Genomic DNA, 12,064 nt, shown 5'->3' with positions numbered 1-12,064 from the left:
GAGTTCCTCCTTCAACAGAAGTAAATCACAAGGCCAAAAGAAATGTTCAGTTCCCAGTAAGATTCTTCTCAAGGAAAATGTAGATGCTTTTATTCTTAACAGGTGCAATACTTTTCTCCCAAAAGAATAAGAATCTCATACCATGAAAACCACACAGGTCATGGAGGTAGGAGAGAGAGAGAGAGAGAGAGAGAGAGAGAGAGAGAGAGAGAGAGAGAACCTCCATCTTTTGAGTTGCCACAACGAACTGAGTGAATGGTTTCATACTGGCCATCCCATTGCTAAACACACAGCAGTTCACTAGTGTCCATTGCCAGCACTCACCTTGTAATATCTGGAAGTTCACCTAGCTCACCAGCTTACTGCTTCTAGAAACCCACTGTAAGAGATTTGGTAATGGACTTCTTTGGAATCCTCGAGAACAGTGAATACAAAGGTGACCATCCCTGGGCTCTTTAGCAGTGAAAATTAGCTATCACCTACAGAGTAACAATGGCATTTTGGCAGTCACATCAGAAGGACACATGCTGGTCGTTTATTATAAAGCTTGGCCCTGTCTCACAAGCACCATGGGAAATCTGACTAATTCTGGCACAGAGATAGCACCGGTACGGGATCTGCTGATTTTAATTAGTGGTCAGGCTGGGGCTAATCCCAGATCTGAGCTAGAGTGAGAGTTGCCCATCTTGTTTTCCATCAGCTTGGAGCCCAATGAGTGTAGTGGCAAGAATGAATGGGCTCTGATCAGATAGAATCAGCTCAATCTGGCAGTTGATATTTGCCCCACCCTAAGGAAATCTGATGTCATCATAGAAGGGAACTGAATAACCAGGAAGAGGCGGACACAGCTACAGCAAGAAGTGATCAAGAGATCTAGGAAGATAGCTCCTTCAGTAAGGGGCAAGCACACACATGTGAACATGGGTTTGGATCCACAGCGCTTATATACAACCTCAGGTTTGTACTGTGCATGCTGGTAATCCTGGTGCTGTGGAGATTGAGACAGGAGAATCTCTGGGATTTGCTGGCCAGCCACACACACACACACACACACACACACACACACACACACACACACAGAGCAATTAAGAAAAGAACAGATGAGAAAACAGCATCAAGGATGGTAAGAGGAGAGGCAGAAGGGAGTGGGCAACTCAAAAGAAGGCTAGAGAAGTACATCCAGAGGCAGATGGGCAGAAACAGAGGAAGAAGGGATTCCCGAAGGAGCCATTGGAGAAACAGTCAAAGAAGAGTAGGGTTCAGACTGAGCAAGGACTTTGAAGACGAGAGAGAAAAGCAACTGCACAAACTCCAAACAAAGCCACACTCCTTAGCCTGTGCTGCTGAGATGTGATTTCTCAGTGCCCCTAGAGAAGAGGCCCAAAAAGTAGGTGACCACAACCATTTGTAATGAGCACCTACCCTGCCAACAGAGACAAGTTTCATTGAACCAGCTTCAGGTAACCTTACAAGATGAGGCAATCTTGGTGATGTTTCAATGAATAGTCTATTACAGTGTGAGTTTTGCTGGGGAAGTTTCAATCTGAGCCCAAACCCAGTGATAACGTTGCCTTGGCAGACTGATTTCATGACATAGGTTAAGGCAAGGCCACATCCCAGACACACAGCATGTTCAACATCAAAGCCCTTCATCCAGCCCATCCAGGGCTGGATGAGCCAGACTGGACCTTAAAATAAATGAGATTGTATGACCTCACCATTATCAGCTTTAGAGAGAATGCTTTGGAAGGAAATCATGAGCACAAAAGGACAAAAGGACATCAGGGGAATTGGGGTTTCCCGCTGATGCTTGGGTCCAGCTGGAGCTGGTTACAGTGTAAACTTTGTTTAATCAAATCCTCTGTCATTAATAAAACTCAAAACAAATCCAAACAGAGATAGATGAGGATGTACTTGGATTTCACACTGGATTTGCATCACTGCTCCACCAGGTGCCATCCATAAATCTGGGATCAGGCTGCTGGAGCTGGGGCTGCAGAGAGGCCATCTCAGGAACTTCCACCACTTCTCTAAGCCCTACCATTTCCATGTCCCTGTCGCTGCTCTTCGGGGCTGAGAGAAGCCCAGGATCTTCTCAAGACCCACTGTCCTCCTTTCCCAGAGCAATGTTAATGGCCAATCAGGAAACTGAGACACCCTGGGACAAACATGGCTGGAATTGGGGATGATACATATTTAGCAAAGCTGTCCATGTGGCAAGGGAAGGAGAGCTTCTCTCCACTGTTGCAAGAAACACGCCTGGCACTGGTGGGCAGAACTCAGATCCACTGACATTCAGCAAGAAGAACGGGCTGTGAATTATGGACTTCCAGCTGTGAGGAGGGAATACTGTATGAGATGGATAACAGTAATAGCTGCCTATAGAATCAAACGTGTGTGCACATAACTCCATGGAAACATAAAGAGTAAACATGACGAGGGAAATAGGGAAGAAAGGAGAGGGAAGGATAAGGAAAAGGGAGGGAGGGAGAGAGGAAGGGAGGGAGAGAGAGAGAGAGAGAGAGAGAGAGAGAGAGAAAATAATGCCATTCCATCCAATAAATGCTAGAGATAGAAACTTGAATATTTAAATATACAGCGGTACAATGCATTCTTCCTTTAGAGTTAGTTCCCATTAAACCTTCATTCTGTCGGATATTGTAATTAAAAAATTTGTATGTTTTAGGCAGCATGGTCTCTCTGCAAGCCAACTACTTCATCTGGTGCTCAGTTGAAGAACATGGCCCTTTCCCAATCTGGAGATAAAGTGAACAGGTTGGACTTACAATGCTGTAACCCAGCCTGGACCCTCCCAAGGAGTGTCCAAGGTGACCTTGGCTGAGTTTTACAGACTCCTTAGATTCTGGCAGCCCTGCCAGATTCCATGGAATGGCGTTGCTAGCGATGTCCTGTTGGCAGGGAGGGTGAGCAGACGACTTGCAACAGAATGCTAAGACTGCCGAGAGTTCGAGGAAGAGATAGCCCACAACCACCCATTCTTTGCACTCTAACAAGACTGTTTTGCTGAATGGATCGGCCCACTAACTGCCTTGTAGACTAATATGCTCCGTAGCTTAACACTTAGTGACCCTAGTTTTAGAAATGTTATAATAAAACTTAATTTAGATAGGTACATGTAGAAGAGATAAACTTGAAGAAAAGTCTAGAACTAAGTTAATAGTTGAATTTTATGACTTTCTTATTTTCATACATGCGTATTTTATTATAATATTCCATGATTAGCTTTTATAATCCAAACAATGTATTCTAAGATAATTTTTTAATTTCATATTTAAACAATAGTCTGTCTGTATTTTTTTTAACCTGCTAACCTCATCTTGAAGATTTTTTTGTCTTCAGAGGGGAGAAGTGTAACTCTGTTTTCTTTTTCCTACAACTAGAAATCCTGAATTGCATAACCAGACACTAAGAATTCTTCAGTCAAAGGATAGTTAGTTACTTTGTGGAAAATCTTTTTTTGTGAGCATCTGTGCAGTCATTAAATATGTGAACTATGAGGACAACTAGCAGGAAGGGGCACTTGTAATCTAGTCCAGAGTCAAGAGCCTAGGAGAGGGTGTGTGAGATCATGGCAGCCAAGGAAATCACATGTACATAGGAGTCGGGCCTGGAAGTCGATATATAAATGGAAACAGTTGTACTGAGTGTGAGATCTCTGGGTGAACCCCGCCCTCTCTCCCTCCCCCGTTCTCCAAGTGGCTGGTAACGTTGTTATAATGCCTTCATAATGAAAATAAGGTTCATAAGCCTTTCCATATGTCTTCTCTCTGGGTTCCCCAGGCTCAGCGCTACACCAAATATGTTTCCACCTTTTGCCTTCTCCCCATGGCGCCTAGCTGCTTCATTCTGCAAAGGCTCAGACAATGTTGCTGAGTAAGTAACCAGGTCCATTTGACCCATAAAGATGGGTTTGGGTGGAGGACAGTACTTGTGCCTCTGTTTAGGCAAGCTACAACCTTATAGCGTTGAGTACAGGATGAGCCATTGAAGAAGGGTCACAATGTGTGTGGATGTATTGCTTATATTAGAAAGTTCTTGTATGTGAGTGAAAAGAGCTGTGGGCTCAGGCTTTCATTTACCCATTGCTGACTTAGGCTGTTCTGTTCTCCAAAGCTCACATAAGGTTTGGATATAATATTAGCTCCTGCAGATCTGTTCTATAGGAGGGAAAATTGGAAATAAACCACCAAGACATTTGTAGGGCATAGAATTTGGCTGTGTTCATTCCAGACATCAGGGAAAGGACTGGAGGGAGAGATGGGGAGGGGGAGCAGCAGGAGAATAAAGGGAACCTGAGTACCTAATGAACTCCTGCTACTTCCCTGGCATCATTACCTGAGTACCTAACGAATCCCTGCTACTTCCCTGGCATCATTACCTGAGTACCTAACGAATCCCTCTACTTCCCTGGCATCATTCTAGGGGGTTCTTGCAGGGCACAATGCACTACAGCTTGAAGGCTGTGAAGCAGGCATTGCATCTTTCATCTAGATTGGGAAACTGAGTTAGGAAGATAGATACTCGTTCTGAGTCACACAGACTAGAAAGAGATTTGTCCAGCTCTAAAGCATTTGAAACAATGCTTTCTGTTCCCTCAGCACAAACGAATGGCTTGTCCATGGGATGAAACTTCACACTCCTCATCTAGAGCTAACTTTATTGACCAAGATTTCTTTTGTGATAGTCAACCAAAAGAGATTTCCCCCAACCTCTTCCCACCCCAGGGGACATTGTACAGTGTCTGGAGACTTTCTTTCATATCAGTAAGCAGGTAGCAGGAGTGCTGCTGGCGTCTAGTGGGTAGGTGCTAAGGGTATTACAGAACCACTAATGCCCAGCAGACACTTTACTATGTAGAATCATCTGACCCCAGATGTTAGTAGCACAGACAATATAAATGCCATCTCATGAGGGAACCCAATGGAAATTGTCCCCTCTAAATTCACTCTCTCCTTCACTTCTGAAATTAAGTTTTTGTGGCTTTGAAGAATTCTCAAGTTATTAAAGCATCAGAGGTGCTTAATGGCCTTACAATTAGAAACCATCCAGCATATATAAATCAAATAAATGTGCATAAAATCTGGATGACAATGCCAAGCACAAATCTGAAATTTATGTAAGGAGTTTACAGTGAAATTGCCAGTACGAAATTAACAACTCCCCAAGTGTTACCAATTGTGGCTAACCCTAATCTGTACTAAATTCTACAATGAATAGCTAAATGTTCACTTGACTCCCAAGATGCCCATATGTAAAGTCAGAAACTTGGCAGTTCTCTGGTTACAAGGTCAAGCTGACTATGTGCTCTTTTAACCCTGTAGCTGTGTCCATGGAGGAGAGCAATTGCTTCCGTTTGCCATGGCTTGCTCTCTGGAGGGACCGTGCTTTGATTTTGTTACTTTTGTGGCATTAAGATGGCTCCTAGAAAAGTAGAGCCAATGAATTACTCAATAATTTGGTGGTAATTTTGTCTTGCAGGCACAGGACTATACCAATGTTTGAGAAAGACTCATACCATTACAAAACTTAAAAAATAATAGATAATCCAGTTCAGTAGTTTAGACTTGAATCAACCAACGAGTACCCATTTGATGTCTTATTATCTAGCCATTCCATGTTAGGAACCTGAGGGAACACTAGACAAGTACAAAGTCTAAGTCTTGCCTTTAGGAATAGACAACATGGGGGAGGGGATAAAAGGCACTGGGAGAGTCAGCAAACCACTTCGATTATAAACGAAGGAGTCAGATAAGCCTGCATCACATGATACTGCAGATACTGTATACATGTTCATCCCTCCCATCCCACTAACAGCTACCATCAAGCCAGGACTTTGACATTTCCTTCTTTTTATTTGTTTTGGTGTCTAGGCAGGATCTGGCTTGTAGAAGCTAAGAAATGTTCATGTAAGAAGTCAGTGAATGAACAACAGAAAGTGGGCCTAGGCTTGGATGTCACAGGAATGTCTAAACAGTGTTTCCCAGGCTTGGAACGTTAAAGAAAAGTTTTGGTGAAGCGAACGTTCTGCTATGGGTTTCATATGAAGCATTTTCTACAAAGACTTAGTGTTTAAGACTTAGTCCCTAATAGAAGGGTTCAGTCATTTCGAGGTAACTGAACTACGAACAGTCTGTCTTAATGAATAGATTGATCCATAAATGGAATCAATATTTGATGACACTATTAGGAGGTTATAGAAAGTCCTAGAGACAGAGCCTACTTGGAGGAATAGGTCACCCAAGGCACACTCTTTTTTTGGTGGGGGGGGGGGAAGAAAAAGGTTTATTAATTACTCTTAAATATCCTGAGTCACAGTCCATTGAGTGAAGCCAAGGCAAGGACTCAAAAATGGGAAGCAATCTGGAGGCAGGACCTGACACAGAGGCCATGATGAGTGATGTACACTGGTTCCTCGGCTTTTTTTTTTTTTTACTTTTTTTCTTTCTTTTTTAAAAATTGGGTATTTATTTCATTTACATTTCCAATGCTATCCCATAAGTCCCCCACACACTCCCCCACCCACTCCCCTACCCACCTACTCCCACTTCTTGGCCCTGGCATTCCCCTGTACTGAGGCATGTAAAGTTTGCACGACCAATGGGCCTCCCTTTCCACTTCTGATTCATATGCAGCTAGAGTCAAGAGCTCTGGGGTGGAGGGGTATTGGTTAGTTCATATTGTTGTACCACCTATAGGATTGCAGATCCCCAAGGCACACTCTTGAAGGCTATAGTTTGTCTCCGATCCCCTCTCTGCTTCCTGGCTACCTCTTCCTCCACACATCCCCACCTTATTTGCCTCCGGCCCAAAGCAACGGCTCTTCTGGACCTCTGAATGCATTTTTCTGAGATCCTGAAGCAGAATAAGTCATTCTGCCCTCTAAGCTCCTTGTATCAGGTATTTCATCATAGCAATGAAGGGGTTAACCGTACTGCTCACTAGTCAAACAAATGTAGGAACTGCTGTGTTAGAGACAGCACTCATTGCTCAGAGCTCCCCATGCACCAGCCGGCACTGGGGCCTCTGTAAGACTTCATTTGCTTGGAATCAAACGTACTTCACTATGGGGTCTCTTTTACTGTAATGAAAAATTGGCAATGCATACTTGAATCAATACATCAAAACATTCACTTAGACACTAATCTAAATCATCCAAGTAAATGGCTTCTTGCACTGATCAGAGCTTGGGGGAAAATATAGATGTACGTGCACAATTGCGGCCTTGGGATCTTCTGGAGAGGGAGAGAGTCTGCCCCTCTAAGCCAGTCAGTATGCAGAGCAGACCCACGTGCTTTTCTTGTCTCATGCAGCTTTAGTAAGTGACTTCTCTGGTTTTAAAGGGTTCTCCTTTAGCCCGTTGTGACTATTTGGGTCCTTGAGGTATATTTTTAAAAATTCTAGACAAGTTTTTTTCTTAATAGTCCCACTGGGCTTGTATTTTTATTTTTTAAATGTCATTTGTCCTAAACCACTCAATTGGGCTTGATGTGTTCTCAGCAGACAGCTGGCCTCAGACCCCAGCCAATTGCTGGTTGTTGTTCTGTATCTGCAGTGGCTTCGATTCTGGTGAGCTTCTGGGGTGGGCAGCGGTCCACTCAGCTAAGCCAAAGTACCCATCATATCAAGCTTTTTACCTAATTTAACATTCTCTCTCTGTCTCTCTCTCTCTCTTCATTTACCTTTCCAATGTATATATTTTTTTCTTTTTTTTCTTTTTCTTATCCAGTTTTGAAACAAGTCTTCCAGATGCCCAAGGGTTTTATTAAACGATAAATCTGTCCCCAAATATACGATGGTGACCTGGGGGCTAGAAAAGCGTTCTATTGTATCAGGAGAAAATGTAAAGAGACAAGGACACAGCGTGTGAATTATTTCTATGTGAGTATTTGAGCCCGAGGAAAGGGTTGAATGCAGAACTAAGTTCTATTGTTTTCTTTACAAGAAGCTTTGAGTTTAAGATGCGTTTGTAAAATGATTCCCGGTACACTAGCTCCTCACAACCCTGAGTTTTGTATAAATCTCCTCCTTCCGAAGGATCCATTTAACTGGGAAGTCCTGATAGCACTGCGCCCCCAACACTGGATGTAAGCCCCAATGATGGCCCAGCGGGAACCCCCACCATCACACAAGCAGACAGGAGTGATTCAAAAATAGAGGGACTGGGCTGTCTAACTCTTGTGGAATGGAGCAGAATTGGTCAGGGGGTAGAGAACTCCTCGCGTGGCTGACTCACTGTGGTTTGTCTACACGGTTCTGTGACAGGCAAATAACACGACCGTCCCCCTTTGTGAGCAGACCCTTTGACCTTGGCTGCTCACATCCAATCAACTCTCCCATTACATCTACTTCTGACTCTTTCCCCAGAGCTTGGCTGTGCATGTTCAAGCCCAAGAAAGGTCGCCGCAGACAGCCCTGACTACTGACGCAATTCAGCTGCCGCCCCCCTTGTCAATCACACGATGAGCCATTTGTGCTGTTCCTTTTCTCAAGAGCTGTGTCCCAGGTTCTAATTGAACACTGGGTCTGTCCTTAAAAATTAACCTCTGGGTACAATGCTTCTTGTGGATGGTGTGTGTCTTGAGTAGTTTTATGTCAACTTGACACAAGCTAGAGTCATCTGAAAAGAGGGACCCTCATTTGAGAAAATGCCTCCATAAGATCCAGCCGTAGGCCATTTTCTTAATCAGTGATTGATGGGGGAGGGCCCAGCACATTGTGGGTGGGGCCACCCCTCTGCTTGTTGGTCCTGGGTTCTATAAGAAATAAAGCTGAGAAAGCCATGAGGAGCAAGCCAGTAAGCAGCACCCCACCATAGCCTAGGTATTCTCTAGAGGCCAGTGATTCCCACACGACCCTTTGTGTTCCATGAGTGTAGCAGAAAACTTCCACATGGGAGGTACTAGTGTACACAGATGTAAGACAACACTCTCACCACAAGAAGACAAGTGCATAGCAGAGACCTAGGCATTTAGGGCACAGGCCTTAAGTCCCAGCACTCAGGACTCAGAGGTAGAACGAAGAGGAATGGAAGATTCCTATGTAACTACATAGGGTTACAGGCTAGGCTGTCCTACAGGAAACCCTGTCTCAAAAGCAAAAAGAAGAAAAATTGTGTTAGTTTCCAATCTCCACTGCTCAGTGTTCACTTAGGCACATCAGAGGACTGATGGAGCCATTGTCAAGTGCCTGCTGTAGGCCCCAGAGTGGGCTTCTGCCTGTGTGACATCATGAGACATCTAGCGCATAGCAGAAGAAGGCAACATTATAAATTAATCAGGAGCGGGATCACCTGTCAGAGTGGATGGATGGATGGATGGATGGATGGGTGGATAAGCAGCAAGCTCTGAGCTAGTCATGTCTCTGCTTCCCTGTGACACTGGGAGAGGTATCTAGAAAATGATGGGATGAATTGCAAAGTCCTCTCCAGTCCTTACTGCTTGCCATGCTGTGCCATCTTAAGCAAGCCTTGAAGGGCAGCTGGGAAGAGAGCTAAGCGCTGACAGAGGCTAGAGCACCTCGTTGCAGTCTTTTGCATTTACACCAATCTCATAGACTCAGAAATTAAGATAATGGAAGCTGCCAGTCTCCCGGTTTTTAAATAACTTCTTAGGGGGCTGGGGAAAATTAGTGGGTAAGGTGTTCATATTACAAGCACGAGGATCTGAGCTTGATGCCTTAGAGCCCACGGGAAGCTGGGTGAGGTAGCACTCAAACAAGGCGGAAGGTGGCTGGCAGCCATGGATGACCTATGACCTCGACAGGCATGCTGTGATGTGTGCACACTAGCAGATGGAGAGGCACACACACATAGTACACACATCATTTTAAAATTAGATATTGGTGTTATCTTTGTAAGAAGATAAAAATGAAATATATATTCAATACAGAGGGGGGGAATTATAGCTAAATTTTTCCAGTATCTAGTGTGTTAGCTGTGATAGTAAATATTTTCAATGCATTATCTGACTTAATTCTCACAATAGGCAATACTTTTCACAGAGAGGAAACTAACAAATTCCTTATGGAAATTTCCAGTTCCAATCAATTAGTAAAGCTATCCTAACAACAGTTTACCCAGATTCTGTACTTTTAATATAGAAAAGCCAAAAGAAACTCAAAACAATTTAGACTAAAATGTAAACATCAGAGCGACTGAATTAATTTGTTACCTCTCTAGCATTTTAAGATAAAAAAAAATTCTTGAAGTTAAACTGAAATACTCAAATTGAATACTTTATGTATTTCCACACAACCTCAGAAGATTTTATTGGCAAGTTACAAATTAGATGATTAAATATAGGTTGCTCCATTCACCTTACTGTCTTTCATTCCAGTGCCATATTGATTTCTATTCCAATCCCTCCTATGCAGAGATAACTGCATTTAGGACACGTTGCAGAATTATCTACCACATCCCAGGTGTTATCCAGTAGTCAGCCCTTCTTTGTTCTGAGGTATTCAGCTGCTACTGAGACTATGGTAATGTTGAACCTTCTACATACCATGCTTTTCCTATTCTTATAGCTATGAAAAAGCTTAACATATGAAGTAAATCAGTAGGAGACTAACATAGCTAAAAACAAAATAGAAAATTATAACAGTGATATGTTATGTTCTCTGCCTCCCTCCCTCCCTCCCTCCCTCCTTCCCTCCCTCCCTCTGTCCCTTCCTCCCTTCTCTGTCTATCTGTCTCACCCCCACCCCCATCCTGTACTCACACTTCTTGTGATGCTATGATATAATGCCTGCAAGATATAAAAGATGGGGTAAAGCAAATGACCCAGCAACGCGCCACTTTATTAGGCTTCTCTACACACACTCAAGGCAGTAAATCTGATAATCAATTCAGTCGCCAGGTGACTAACAGGTAGGGGTAAATCCATACAATATGGATACTCCAGGCCGAAGGGATGGCAGGCATCCTGGCAGGATAGAGCAAGATTTTTATCCAGCTACTCAGAGCAGCATGCAATTCACAACTGAGTTGTTTATTTCTGGAATTTTCCATTGAATACTTTCAGTCTGTGGTTGACCACAGATGACTGAAACCGTGGAAAGCGAAAGTAGATCAAGGGGCAAAGGTGCGGCTTTAGCTATCTAGAAGTGTTTTATTTGACAGAGGTCTTGCCCCTCAGACTGTGTGCATGGAGAAGGGAGAAAGCCTTTCTTCCTCGTGCTTGCTTGGTTTAAAAGAAAACCACAGTTGTCAGAGCATTAGAAGATGGAAGCACGGCTCTTGTAATTTTCTGATGGAGCTTGCGTGGAGCCACCATCTGTGTGTAGGGCAGTTCTGAGTGTCGTGCATCTGATTTCAATAAGTGGAAGAATAGTTCCATCCTCCAGCGCATTAGCAGGCAGGCACATCTGCTCTGCCTCATGCCGCAGAAGCCAAGAGAAAGCCTCTCTGGTGAAGCCTGTGGTCCAACTTGACAACAGAAGACAGTAGTTGCTGTTGGATCCTTTCCAATCCCCACGGAGGTCACGTTTTGACCCTGAGCCTTTTGGATCATGGAAGCCAAGCTGGTATTGTTCATTATCATTAGTCGTGTTGTCTTGACCAGAAAAGGGGAAATCTATGAAGTCTGGATGCAGGATTCTCAAGTCTGGAATTCCTCCCACACATGGAAAACAAGCCTCAGTCAAGGAAACAATGTCCCTGTGTTTGTCACCCACTCATTTCAGGATCTGACCATGGAGAAGAATTTACTCTTTATCAGAGTGCTCCTCACCTGGGATTGATGAGCCACGTCACTGAGCCACAGTCAGAGGATGCCAGCCAGGTGAATATGTGGCAATTAAAGAAAAAAAAACCACTCTGGCACTCTGTAACTGGAAATGCATCCCTGGCCTTGGCAGGAGTCCCCCATTTGCTGTAATGTTTGGATAATTATCAGCAATAAGATGTTTTATTGAACAGTATTTGGACAATGAAGACGAAAAGCTAAACATGCTAATTATTTCCATGTCAATAAGAGAAATGTCCCTTCATCTTCAGACCACAAACATTTCAACTGGCCTTAGGCAATACTGTAAAGTTGGTAAC

At 43.7% G+C, this 12,064-nt stretch overlaps 1 protein-coding gene across 2 annotated transcripts in view; it reads right to left on the bottom strand.

Moving 5' to 3' along the window:
• The window catches only part of Ngf (nerve growth factor), a 51,095-nt gene that overhangs the window by 19,028 nt on the left and 20,003 nt on the right, over window positions 1-12,064 (bottom strand). The gene's annotated exons all lie outside the window — the stretch shown is intronic.

The sequence above is a fragment of the Mus musculus genome, chromosome 3 (genome assembly GCF_000001635.26).
Source record: "Mus musculus strain C57BL/6J chromosome 3, GRCm38.p6 C57BL/6J".
Taxonomy (NCBI): Eukaryota; Metazoa; Chordata; class Mammalia; order Rodentia; family Muridae; genus Mus; species Mus musculus.
Note: the sequence above shows the minus strand (reverse complement) of the source record. Positions and strands in the feature narration are given on the sequence as shown.